The sequence below is a fragment of the Rhopalosiphum maidis genome, chromosome 2, assembly GCF_003676215.2.
Source record: "Rhopalosiphum maidis isolate BTI-1 chromosome 2, ASM367621v3, whole genome shotgun sequence".
Taxonomy (NCBI): Eukaryota; Metazoa; Arthropoda; class Insecta; order Hemiptera; family Aphididae; genus Rhopalosiphum; species Rhopalosiphum maidis.
Genome location: NC_040878.1, coordinates 91,058,514 through 91,073,045, shown reverse-complemented (window position 1 = coordinate 91,073,045; position 14,532 = coordinate 91,058,514). Strand labels below are relative to the sequence as shown.

Here is a 14,532-nt window from a genome sequence, read left to right as displayed (position 1 = left end):
TTAATATGTAAGTTCTATCTCAATTTATTGTCAAATTTAATACCTAAATAACGAATTTTCGATTTATTGTTTAACTTGTACAAAATTATGCATCATACAATTCAAATAACTTTTACAGCTATGAATGAACACTGGAGAATCATATGTACCTATATTACATTTATTTATTGAAAATGTCATGTACATCATATATTTATAATTTTATCTAAATTCATTATTAACATCATGATACATTTTTTTTTCACTAATACATTTAGGTATATGTTAAATTTAGACTTTTCGACGCTTTGTGGTGGAACCCCTCCCACGAAGTATCAGAAAATAACAGATATGAGTTATCAACGTAGGTTACCAATTTTCTATCAATATTTAAGTCGTTAATTACATTTATGTACAGTAAAAACAAAATGGAACCTAAAACACTACCCAGTAGAACACAATATTTGAAAAGATTTACATTATTTTTTACCTCATTAAGTTTCACTACATGTTGTCTATCGTATAAAAATAAGTTACTTCATACAAAGCATTTTCTATGCCTATAGTCCTGGTCTAAAGCTATATTGATTTTCGGATAATAAATTACAAAGTTCTAGGTCAATCTCGGCTTAATTATTTTTTCGAATATTTTAGCAAAATTAGTTAATATGGATGTAGATCTATAATTATTCATTGTCTTACAATCGTCGCTTTTGTGTTTTTGCGGTTTTAAAGCAATCTAGGTAAATATTATCTTGAATACTCTAATTATATATATGAACAAGTGGAAAAAACAATTAACTTGGTATTATTTTCTAGGATTTTGACCGTCACTCTATCATATTAGGCAGCAGTATATCATATCTAAAGTTGTTTATATAGTAAATATAACTCTGAAACCTTAATTTTATTTAGAAAAATTTGGTCAAAAGAACACAAGATCTAGTCCTCACATTAAATCAATTCTAAATTAAAACTCTCATCATCAAATTTCTCGGCTTAGTCTATACCTACGTTACCAAAAAAAAAAATTGTTAAACATATATGACGTTTCTTTGGGATTGTCATAAAAATATAATATCTTATTAATTACTTTAATAGTTTCAATTTTATCTTTATTTTTACTTTTTAGAAATATTACAAAACGTGATCTCATTGATAAATTTCCAGCCTTCCAGTTTAACTTTGAAATAAACTAATAGAAGATACCTTTTAATTTTTTTTTTTATAGAAATGTATTTTGGCACGTTACAAAAAGTTCCTTAAATTATTTTTATATTTTTTACATATACCGCTATAGTCACAAATTGTTTCGATTTTTTTTTGCATTTAAGAGAAAATTATTGATATTGATGTGCGGAGCATAGCAGTTCCTTATTGACATCCACCCCTTTAATCTTTTGTTTTTTGCATTAACAATGTCTTGTTATAGTTTGTTATTTCATTAATATAATTTTTTCATATGGGGAATGTCATCTGAAATATTTATCAAAACCATTCTGGTGACGGTGGTTATTGTTATTTCTTGTCATCGTTAGGTAGGTATATTATATTATTATTACGACATATTATAGCTGCCTATCGTACGTATATTATTATTATTGTTGTAATGTATTATTATTGTTGTTTTTGTTGTTGTCGTTGCAGTACTATATAAATATACATATAACAATATAATACATTTACCAGACAGTTGGCGAGGTCTTCCCTGCTCGGAGTAACAATAATAATTACCGTCCCGCCGATCATAATTATCCCACGCCGCCGCGCGTACCACACCGCACGTAGCATAAAAACTCCAAAACCACCTCTCTCTAGTCAGCGACGACGTCGTCTACGGTATTGTTTCACCACGCCGCACGGCCGCCCATCCGTCGCCTGTTGTGCAACCCACGACGAACTAGCGACATCGCGATAGTGCGCCTCCTCCACCAGGCTCCACGCGACGAGACACTTTCACCCGTTACCCGAGCGCTTTTCTCGTGCACACGCTGACGCTATTACGTATACGGGTATATATTCCAATTTTATTTATCATTATGCTTATTCTACAAATTACAAGTCACTGAACGTGCACTTTTTCGCCATCACTTTTTCCCATCGACAAATGTATAATGCATAATTACAGACACGTATACAGGGGGGTTTTGGAGGTTCAACTCCCCCCCTCCCAAATAAAAGTTATAATAACAACAAAACGTAATATATATATTTATTTGTATATAGTAATATAGTATACCTACATAAATTATTACTTTAAAAGTTATTTTATGTTGGACATATTTAGAAAATCGAAAAAATACAAAAGTTATACGATTTTTAATATATTTGACTTAGTATTTCAACGCGAATTACACATATCTGATTGCATTATTGAAATTTGTGCGTATATACAGTGTCCAGTGAGGATTTACCCATTGTGATATCTCCTGAAATAATGGAGATATCATAATTTTGATTTTTTAATAAGTTTAACGGGGACAAGAACTACAAATATTTCATGTTTTAATTTATTTTAATGTTTTGGTAAAAAAGTTAAAAATATATATTTTTTTATTTAATTATTTAAAAAAAAATTGAAGATAGATATTTTGTAAAGTTCGTTTTTATGAAAATATTGGCGTTTCAACATTTTAATTTCATTAATTTACTGATTTTTAATATTTTTTCTAGTTTCGAGAAAAACTGTGAATTACACTGAAAGCGTACACCGGCCGTACGAGCACGCAAGCCACGTATTTGATACATCGATACTATCGTAATAATTCGTGGTTTATTTCAAAATTAGAAAAAATATTAAACCATCAGGAGATTAATGAAATTAAAATGTTGAAACGTCAATGTTTTCATAAAAATTAACTCTACAAAATATCTATCTACAATTTTTTTGAAAATTATTAAATAAAAAAAGGTAGGTAAGCGGATATCGCTCTGTTATATAGTAGAGATGGACAGTAGGTCACTTGTCACTGTTATGGATGTGTTAAATTTGAATGCAATGACAACCTTGTATTAAATTTTAAAGATTTTTTGGATAGCCAATTTTTTTTTTATAGTTATTTAAAAAAAAAAACTTAGAAAAATCGAAAATTTAAATTGTCTATAAATAGATAAAAAAAGATTAAAATATTTTTAAAATTTAATCATAAATAGACAACGCTAATATAAACATTTGGTGAAAATTTCGAATGTTTACAATGATTTGTTTTTGAGTTACAGCAAAATAAAAAACGATTTTGTCAAAAACTGATTATGCGTAAAAATTCCCATTTTTCTGTCACTTTTTTAGGGTTTTTCCTAACGCTTTTGAAAACTATTGAACATTTTTTACTTTTGACTCCCCCCCCCCCAAAGTACCAACTAGATGAATTTTCCTTTTTAAAAATCAAAGCATTATTTCTACTCCAAAACGTGATGACAGACATGTACAAAAAAAAAAACATACCATTGTAAAATCAATACATTCTTTACTTCGCTCAGAATCTAAAATATATTTTTTAACTTTTCAACCGAACATTAAAACATAAAAATAAATTAAAACATGAAATATTTTTAGTTCTTTTCCCTGTGAAACTTATTAAAAAATCAAAATTATGATATCTCCATTATTTCAGGAGATATCGCAATGGGTAAATTATCACGGAACGGGTGTCCAGAACGTAATTATTCCAAGTCTTCAGAACATTAAATCAAAATATTAATCATCTAATAGATATTTTACGTTTATAACGCTTTGTGGTTGATACTACAGACTCCCGTATACATATTTAAATATTTACACGCAAGAGAGTTAACAACAGTGTCCAGTGGCGGTTAAATTATTTTGTCATGGGGGGGGGGGCGTACAAAATAAAACAAAAGTTAATATATTAACATTATACATACATTAAATAATTTAATTGTTATAAATATTAAAGAAAAAAAATCATTTGGTGATTAATCCCCCTTATCCCCCCTTCTCGTTTGACCACCACCAGTTAACAACCAAAATACGAAACCACGAATAACAGTAAATTAAGTATAGATAAGGTATTGGACAGACCATCGACCTAATGTGGATTCTTCCGAGTATATCTATACCAATTATTATATTATATTATATACGCGAATGAAATCAACTACGTAAACTTGTATTCAGCTAGTAAGAGCAATATGATGTGCGATAAATAAATTAAATTTAAATATAAATATTTAAAATCTGCTCCATGCCAAAGGGTATGTTATAAGTTTTTAAAAAATACGATACAAAAACATATTCGATTAAACTGCTCTTAATAAACTATAGGAAACAGTCTGTTTAAAAAGAATCATCACCGTTTAGGCAGTTTGTATTTATTTATAAGCATTTTTTTAATAGTTTTGTACAATCGATGAAGTGTTAATAGATTTTTTAGACGTCCTGTTGTATATATATGACTAATAAAAACATTAAAAACCCTCCGCCTAGTCGCGGCTGTTTATTCTCGGAGCAGGATATCACTGGCTAATGGTAGAAATTTGCAACGCCAAAAATACAACACGTCCGTTATCAAATTGCTTTATTTATTATTGTATAGCTTTTTATACGCTGAAATAAGTGGCTTCATGAGTTTGTAATGTTTGTATATGTTACATACTTACATTGCAGCAGTACATAAGTGTTTATATATCTTGAATGTTTTTTTTTTATTTATTTATTTTTTTATCCTCATGTGCCCACACGTTCCATTAATGGATGTCCGTGAACGATAAGAGTTCATTTTTTCCATGGTCTAACCGACCGTAGTCATCGTAACTTAATTAACATTTTATAAACCGGATGGAAATAAATCAATTGATAAAATGCATAATAAACGGATTTTTATTACATTAGGTAAAATGTTTATACATAGGTACACATGCGGCCCATATAGGGGATAGAATTATTTTGTTGATTTGTTTAGTTCAACACTTTTTCAGGCCTATAGCATTTTAATTATTAAATGTAAAATCAATTTGGATTTTAATATTCAACACGAAATAATTTTTTTAATTTATTTTAACATTTTTTTTGTTGAAAATATACAGTCTGTAAGGGTAATTTTACAATAAGACTATGTGATGCAGTATATAAATATTTTTCTTACATAATTTTAAGGAACTACCCAACAGTAATACTTATTATATGTTTCACTTATTTAAATACTCATTTATTTATTTTTTTTTTACATTGTCTCTACACCTGTAGTTTCTTTTTAACCTTCTCGGTGGGTTTTTGGGGATGTTGATAGAGTCTATAGCAAAGATCAAAGGATTTGTATTGTTTTTAATAGTCGGGGGCGAAATAATTTGAAGTACGATTTCGCTATACCTTTAAGACTGTTTGGTTGTTTAAATCAAATTGAAGAGTATGATTTTATATACGTAGAAAGGTGCGTTTGTAATCATACTTAAATATTATAGACTGAAAACGTCGTATTTTATTAATGTACTTTATAATTTGATAAATATATAACACTATATATTCCATCCCGTTGATTATTTTATAATATAAATAAATTATACTCATCCTTAATTTTTTTATCATTAATAGGACTTAGTCTAAAATAGATAACTACATATAATTGTCATGCATATTATTTAACAGTTAAATAAAATTACAGTGTTCGATTTTTCACGGAAACGAGTGTTTTTTTGAACTATCATTCGTCTGGATCAGGCGGATCATAACATTCTTACATAGGTACACCAGTATACCACCATTAGTGGACTTCTCGATCAGAGTCCTATAGAAACACCTTTGGGTTTTTTTCATTTTTTTCTATAGTCGTCATGGACATGAATTTTTGTCTAGGCAAGGATATAAAATGTGAACTATAGTGCTCAAAAACAGCCTTCCATTAATATACTCTAATGTATATAAATATATATTTTTAATATTTTAGATTCTAGGTGCAGCGATGAATGTATTTAGTTATATTATGCGTGTTTTTTCGTGATTGATACACGAATACACGACTCGTTTTAGCTATTAATAAGCATAAGAGATTTTTAATTTTTCTAGTTTTTTTTTTTTCTATGAATATCAATAAAAAAAATACTCGACGGATCAAATTTTTTGAAAAATAAACACAGATCTCACTTAAGTTATCCTTATATCTGTATATTAACATTATATAATCATAAATCACAATTATTTTTTATATGCATTTTAAGTTATAATTTTGTCAAAATTCATCAAAATGACAAACAATTTTGTTGCTATAACATTCTAAAAACTTTTAAATTTTAATAATTTAATAAAAGATTTATAATAAGTAGTTCATACTAGACCCATCAAATCCAAAAAAATATTTAATGAAAATTGTGTTTTTTAGACATTTTAATTTAACATTTTTTAAAAATCTAATCAAATTTATATTATATTTATATCACGTTCCTATTCCGTATTCAGCTCAAGGGCGGATACAGTGATCCTAAACGGGAGGGGAGCAATCTGTTAGTTATCAACTAAAAAAGGTCATCATCTATTTAAAAAAAAAAGTTTGTTGGAATATATGATACTTTCTTTTGTGAATGGAGGGGGGACAATTGCCCTCATTGCTCTCCCTTGTATCCGCCTTTGATTCGGCTATTCACACCATTCTAAAGTAAATATGTTCTAGTTTGAAGTTGCCCTTAAATGTAAAATATGCGTACTTATACTTCCAATGCTGCGGTGTCCGAGCGGTTAAGGAGTTGGACTTGAAATCCAATGGGTTTTACCCGCGCAGGTTCGAGTCCTGCCCGCAGCGTTGATTTTTTGCATTTTTTTTAATGTTAATAAAACATAATAGTTCTAATCAATATTTATTAATAACAGTTTACACATCTAAGACCTAACTTATTCATTATAAAACTAAACATATTTACTAGCAATTTCAAAACAATAAATGTTATAATGTTATGAATTTATGTATTATCCATACAAAAAAAAGAATCAAAATCCAAACTAAAAATAAGGCGCAGCACGTTATTGATCCGTACGCATAATATATGAAATTTAACTCGGGATTCGAAAACGAGCAATATAAATTTAAGTGAATATAAACTTATCCGGCTTCGGTATATTACAGGTTTTACTGGTGATCAGTCGTCATCCGGCAATACACATAATATAAAGATATATAGGTATATATATTATATACAAATATACAATACACAACGCACGCACACTTTACATGTATACAGTATGCATTATTGCCCACGAAGGACAGTGTGTGTATGTGTGTGTCGTCTTCTCTAATGGGTCCATTTGCATGTTTTATCTATAGTGGATTACGTGCCTTCCCGTCCTTTCGTATCCATTCAAGAAACCGTTCCCATGAAGAGAAGTCTGTACTACTCTCTCTCTTTCTCTCTCACTCTCTCTCTCTCTCTCTCTCTCTCTCTCTTTCTCTAACTACCTGTCTCTACCTGTTGTACACATAGGTACACCACACATACAATATTATTATTATTACTATTATTCGTATACGACAACCAACCGATAATTCATTCACGTTTTCCTTCTCCGCCACCGCGTACTAGAGAGTTGAACAACCGACCGCGATTCTTTCCGCCGTCGCCACTATCTATGCCGACATCGTAGGTATCTATATATTATAACGGTCACCGCCACAGTCACACCACTGCCGTATATTATAATATTTTAATTATTACGTGAATACGCATACTAGCCACTAGGTACGTTTATCACGTGTATATAAAATGTATGTATATATTTTATATACATGTAAATTTATATATAATATAATTATTAATTATTATCTTCTAATATTATTTATTAAGATATAAAGGTATATGTAAAGGTAATAATAATATTGTTACTGTTATGTGCATGTGCGACAAATATGAGATAATCTGGATGTAGTAGACGTTATTGACCGTTGTTTTTGTTAGTATTTCCACTACCGGACAATGCAAAACAACACCTAAAATCGTGTTACTGTTGACCTAACAACCATAGTCACGAATTTTGCAATGGCACTATATCGGTATGAGTAATTTTCGAGATAGAGAAAATAATATTTTAAACATTATTATTATAGTTTAAGACAAATGTGTATGTGTAGCAGTTTGCATTATTCAAGTTCTCGATTATTTGATAGGAAAATATAAACGTGAATTTAGTACCTATTTAAAGTAAAGTTGTTAGTTTGGTCAAAATGTCAAAAAGTGGGAAGAAGGTCTGAGGTTGATCTCAGTTTTGTTATTTGAAATTTTTTTTTTGCTTTTTACCTTGTGGGTAAAAACAGTGTTAAACAAATTTATAATTATCTGAAATATGATTATAAATATTTGTATTGCTAAACGAAATATTTATTTAGGTGAATTAAAGTATATGAATATATGAAAGCAGTCTGTAGCTATAGACGCTATAGTCTTATATTAAGATATATATATATATATAAGATGCACAATAACTTATCAATAAACAGACAATTTTACACTTGTACAGAGCTGTAAACAGAGTTGGGCAAAGTATTATCTAGATAATCATTTGAATAAGTATGTATTCGAATAATACAAAAATATTATTATTAGAATAATTTTTAAACATAATACTAATACAAAATACAAATATATTCGAATTCATTACTTTTTAGTTTTTTCTTTAGATAGTTATATATTTGTTTCATTTATAATATTTTTCTATTTATTTCAAATAAAAGATTTACAACCGTAAAATCGAAATACAATGTTAATCATTATTTTTTAATTCGTTAATGTTTTAATTATACCAACAACTTACCATATTTTAACTAAGATAAAATTACTAAAAATCATTTGAATAACTATGTTTGAAAATTATTTGAATATTTGTGAAATAATTATTCGAATAATATTTTATTCGAATAAAATCAATTCTAAATAATCATCTAATTAAAATTGTATTCGAATGATGCACACCTCTGTCTGTAATAAATAATATAAATTGATAAAATATTAAATATCAATGCTTAAACTTTATCATAAATTCGAACATATACCGTACATGACATACTTTCCTGCAGAGTAATACTCCCGACTGTGATGTCTGCACTGTTATCACGATAAAATAACACTTGTTATAAAGTATGTGATGTATTTAATAATCTCTGAGATTGTTTACAATCTATTAATGCGTTTAACTGAATTTATATACATATAAAGTAATCAGAAATCAGGAGCATTTTTCGAAAGACAATCGTCATACATGTATACGACATAATTGTAATGTACAAGATTCTAAAACAATGGTAAAAAACAGAAGGGTGGCTGGATTATATAATCTATTTATATGGTGGCAGTGTACTGGTACTTAAACAGTTTTCTATTTTTTTTCCATCCCACTGTGTTTCATCAACCAATTTACGACAAGAGTTGAAGAGTATGTACATGATGTTATAGGTTTTTATGTTGGTGCCAATAAAATGTGAACGACTTCTAACTCCTGGCGCTTCAGGGTGCATCGTTAATAAGTGTTGTATATTGCAATATACTCGTAATACGCATAATATATATAGGTATATCCCAGTCAGAATAATTATTGTGTTAAGAAAAAGATAAAGCAAAGCAAAGGACTTTACTTGAATCATAATGCATATATCAATGTATATTATATACCAGGGGTGGCCAAACTTTATTTGGTCACTATCTACTAAAAATATACTTCACCTTTGAGGATCGACTTCCATAGAAAATTTATATAATATATAAAAATTATACAGATAAAACTTATCGACAATTTGCTCACTACAACCTCGATTAATTTTCGTGCGCGTGGCCCTAAAAATAAATTCTAACATCATCGACTTTGAAATTGTTCGCGATCGACCATTATTGGCCGCCCCTGTTATATACCCGTTGGCTATTAATTATTATCCTCTGGTGGGCAATGTTACTGATGGTATTTTGATGGCATGGCCACTTGCGTGTTGAACCATATAAAAAGAGTGTCGGTTAATAATAATGTAATAATGTTATTATTATTGTTACACAGTTATTGTCACCGATAAAAATAGTTTTATTGTTTATTTGTTGTTTGTTTTTTAACAGCATCATTTACAGTCACAGGAAGGCTCTATAAGTGTTTTTGAATTTGTTTTATAGTTATAGATATGAAATATTTTACTGAGGCTCTAGAGGAGCTAGAGACCATGATTTCTCAAGCCTGTATTTCTAAAAAATTATTATTGTTAAAAACAAAATTACAAAAAAAAAATATATTGTACCATAAACTATTATAGACACGCATGATACAGATAATATAATTTTTATGTATACGTATCGTACCTACCTATGAGACGAAATAGTAACTAGTATCGTGATGTGCATCTATCAATATATATAGACAATATCGTACAACGATGATATAGTAATAATTTAATATACAATTATACTATGTATATTTTAGGCATATTATTTATTGTTATATTTAAGTATTAAACGTCGAATGCAGGATTTATTTTCCAGGATGGTTAGGAACCGACCACGCTATTCACTAACGAATTATTAAAATATTTTGTATAATTATTAATTTATAAAATTAAACTAATTTCTTTAGAATAGATAGAAGGGAGCACATAATAATCTATATGTCTTAATAGATTATAGTATTACGGTCACTCATAAATCATAATCCGCATTAAATAGGATATTGACATAAACATAAGACACAATATAATAATAACATTATGATTATGTTACAATTAGTTTACCTATTGATTTTATGTCAAATTGATTTAATAAACTTGACCTTTTTGAAAATTTTGTTTCGTTTGAGCTCTATATAGTTAATACAATTTTGATATTGAAGCGAAAATTCTTAATTTTTTTAAGTATTGTATGGTATTTATCAAAATAAAGTGGCTATATTTTATACATATATTAACTCATATAATTTCCAATAAAAAATATATATTATTTATTTTAATAGGTTACAAGTTGTTACATTTTTTTAGCATAACAAATAAGTTCGTATAAGAAGTGCACTAATTTCTCACTCTTACTGTATGAACTACATTTACATAGTATAAAGTAATACCTAGTAAAATAAATTATTTAATTAAGATAAAATTAAACCGCATAATGTAATATACAGGTGACTAATTAGATCAGTTATTTAATTACTATATTATAAACTATACGTTCATTGTACAACGTGAAATATTTTTTTATATATTTATATAATAAACATATTATATATAATGAAAGAAAATGGTAGAATACTAGTATATTACCTTACAGTCTTATCTAAATTTAAATACAATTAAACAAGGATTGTGAAATTAGTTTAAAAACAATTTATAATGAATTATGATTTGTCTAAAACGTGATACAAATATATTTATCCACACTATGTACAATATGTACATTCTTATATTAAGGTATCTTATCAAGATAATACTTAATAAAATATTTCATAATAATTTATTTGTTTGAAATAGTTACGGTTACCATTTATTTTCAAATAACGTCCAGACTCTGACAATCGCAAATACATTTATTAATGTATATTATTCACAATTATAATAAATTTATAATTTTTCTTCCATAAAACACAAACATAGCTACTTTTAAAATTATTATGCTGCAGATAAATATTAAAAAGTTAAAAAATATTTAAGAACACTTAGAATTAATAGATCATTTATTATACAAATGTTTTTTATGCACTATAGTCTTTAATTATCATTTTATGTTGTAAAAAAATAATAAAACGCAATTATGAAGAATTTATGGTGTTACTTCTGCAACATATTATTGTAAGCAGCAATACTTGGTATTATTCGTATTTTACGAATACTAAAATAACAGTATTTATTTTTAAAGATAAAGATAAATAAAAATAATTGTTTTAATAATTCGATTGTACAATATGTATGCAACTGAATATTTTTTTACAGTGCTCAAACATTAAAGAAGTATTTTTCATACACAGAGGTCAAAATGCAGAGATCAACAGACACGAAACATACGAACTCTCTGACTCTCTGGGAGGTATATAATACCATAATATTATAATAATTTAATATATGTTACTTGTTGATGCAGCTGTTTTGTTAGTTTTTTTTTTTACATGATACCGAATTAACTAATTTCTAGTACTATTATAATTATCATATCTTGCAATTTACTTTTCTTGTGTGTTTAATTGTCTTATAATACTTGGTAGAACTTTTGAATAGGTATCAATAATTACGTTAAGTATAATAACAATTTAAAATTGTGTAAAAATAATAAGATAAATATCATTTACCTATATATTATACAGTCAGATATCTACATATAATACATACTAGGACAGGGGTCGGAAACCTGCGGCTCCAAAGCCGGCTCTTTAACATGCAACCTGTGGCTCTTTGGATAATTATCAATCGAGATCCGTAAAATATAAATTTTATTATATCTGCGTTATTATCGTTATAAATAAAGTTTTTCTATATTTTCTAAATTTAAGACGTATTATTATGTTTTTATTGCCTACCATTTTCTCAATGAAATAATAATACTATCTTTATTCTAATATATGTACTAATAAAGTAATAATTTATGCAACACAATTTAAAAAAAAGGTTATTCAAACCTGTGCGGCTCCCTGGATATCATAGTTTTGTAATTTTTTGAAAAAACGGCTTTTTCCTACGAAAAGGTTCCCGATCCCTGTACTAGTAAATAGAATACCTAAATAATATAGATAATTAATAAGATATATTTATTATGAATATTAGTATACATTTTGTATTTTTAAATTGTTTAATTTTAAGATTTAGTATATTTTATCAATATGTCGGTATTCAAATTTTATATTTTTATTAGTACTCGTTATCGATTTTATACCTACGAGTATAATCGTGGTTTGCAATGCAAAGTCTTCGATTATTGCGTTAAATCTTGTTTAACAGGTCGTCATGAAAAAAATAAATATATTTATTTTCATTCGGTTAGGTTAGTTTTTAATAGGAATTACTTAAATTTTTTTAAGTAAATTTATAAAATGACCCACTAATTATTATATTATAAGTTTAATTTAGATTTTTTCCATTATAATCGTTTTTTGCGTAAGACCCATACAGCTATAAATTATAATAATAAAGTTATTAAATTTGAATTCTTGTTTTAATATCAAGATATTTTTTTTATACTTGTTTATATATGTATATAGAATATAGATAAATAGCACTTTAGATTGCATTGAATGATTTAAATTTTGTTCGACAACAAACAAACGAATATAATAACGAATTAGTTGTCGGTATGTAAAATTACTTATACCGCCAGTATCATATAATATAAAAAAGAATCTTAAATAGTAATTTAAGTAGGAACACTAATGTTGGTATTCGTAATGTATTATTTAATATTTATATTATGTTAGAATAGAAAAATGTACGTATATATATAAATATGATATAATTTAAAAAGGCTTCTAATAATATAACGTTTGAAACACACCGACTGGGATATTGTAGCTTACCCTGTTATTTAGACATTATTAGTTTCAGTCTATATTATTTAGGTAAGGTATGTAGGTATCATATATTATCCACTATACTATTATGCCCGGTGGCTGGTAACCTCCGGGTAATTTCGAAACGAATATAAAAAATGGTCAATAACCGAATAGATCTTAAATATAAGTACACATAACGTAACATAATAGTAATAATGATAATAATCAAGTTATCTGATGGCGTCGAGTCTACATTCGTACAATGCATACGAACTCGTGGAAAGGTCGAGTAAAAATATTGTATAATATATTAATATAAAAGGAATAAAAAAAAAAATTGGATATATACATTCACGTATCATAATATCCGATATTGTCATTATCGGCATCTATACATTACACTTAGGAGCACAGATATTATTATTGTCGGTTATAAACAAAGCGGACTGACCGAAAAATATCAATGTACCTTAATATAATATATGCCTATGCTTAAACGATATTTGTCCGTCTGCAGCTATAACCATTGTGCTATTGATGATAGTATGGTATTGGTCATTTTGGAAAACGTTCGGGTTAACGCCGTTTGAAGGACAGTAAATAATAAAACCACATCATACAAAAACGAAAAAAATATCTACTCGAATTTTCACCGAAGGGCATCGCAAACGGTGTCATAAAATTGTTTATCTATAGGTAAAAATAAATATTTAAAAAAAAAGAAAATCCAGTATTTATATACGATCTAATGAATCTTTCGGACACGTGTCCCTCAACAACTTCGCCCCTCTCGATGATATCGAGACGGCGGCAATGATGGAAATAAGCAATAAATTTCATGACAATCGGGTGCTATTGATGTATAACGACGATGACGGCGGCGGCGGCGTGTGGTGTGCGTGTGCGCGCGTCCGTTTTGTCATGGTTGACGCCACCATGTAGCATTGAGACGAAAACAATGGTGCCGGCGGCGCTTAAAGTGGCGGCAGGCAGCTGGTGTGCGGGAGTGATGACGGGCGGTAAGTGCGGGTGTGCATCGTCGCGTTGTAGGTTTTCCGTCTGCCCGTCGCCCGTCTGTGCACACACACACATAAATATAATAATATACAAAATTATAT

General features: G+C 28.2%; 1 non-coding gene across 1 annotated transcript; it reads left to right on the top strand.

The window, feature by feature from the left end:
- The first annotated feature begins 6,649 nt into the window (after positions 1–6,649).
- On the top strand, positions 6,650–6,731 carry Trnas-uga. Its single transcript has one exon. It is a non-coding gene; the product is annotated as a tRNA-Ser (tRNA).
- The last annotated feature ends 7,801 nt before the right edge of the window (positions 6,732–14,532 follow it).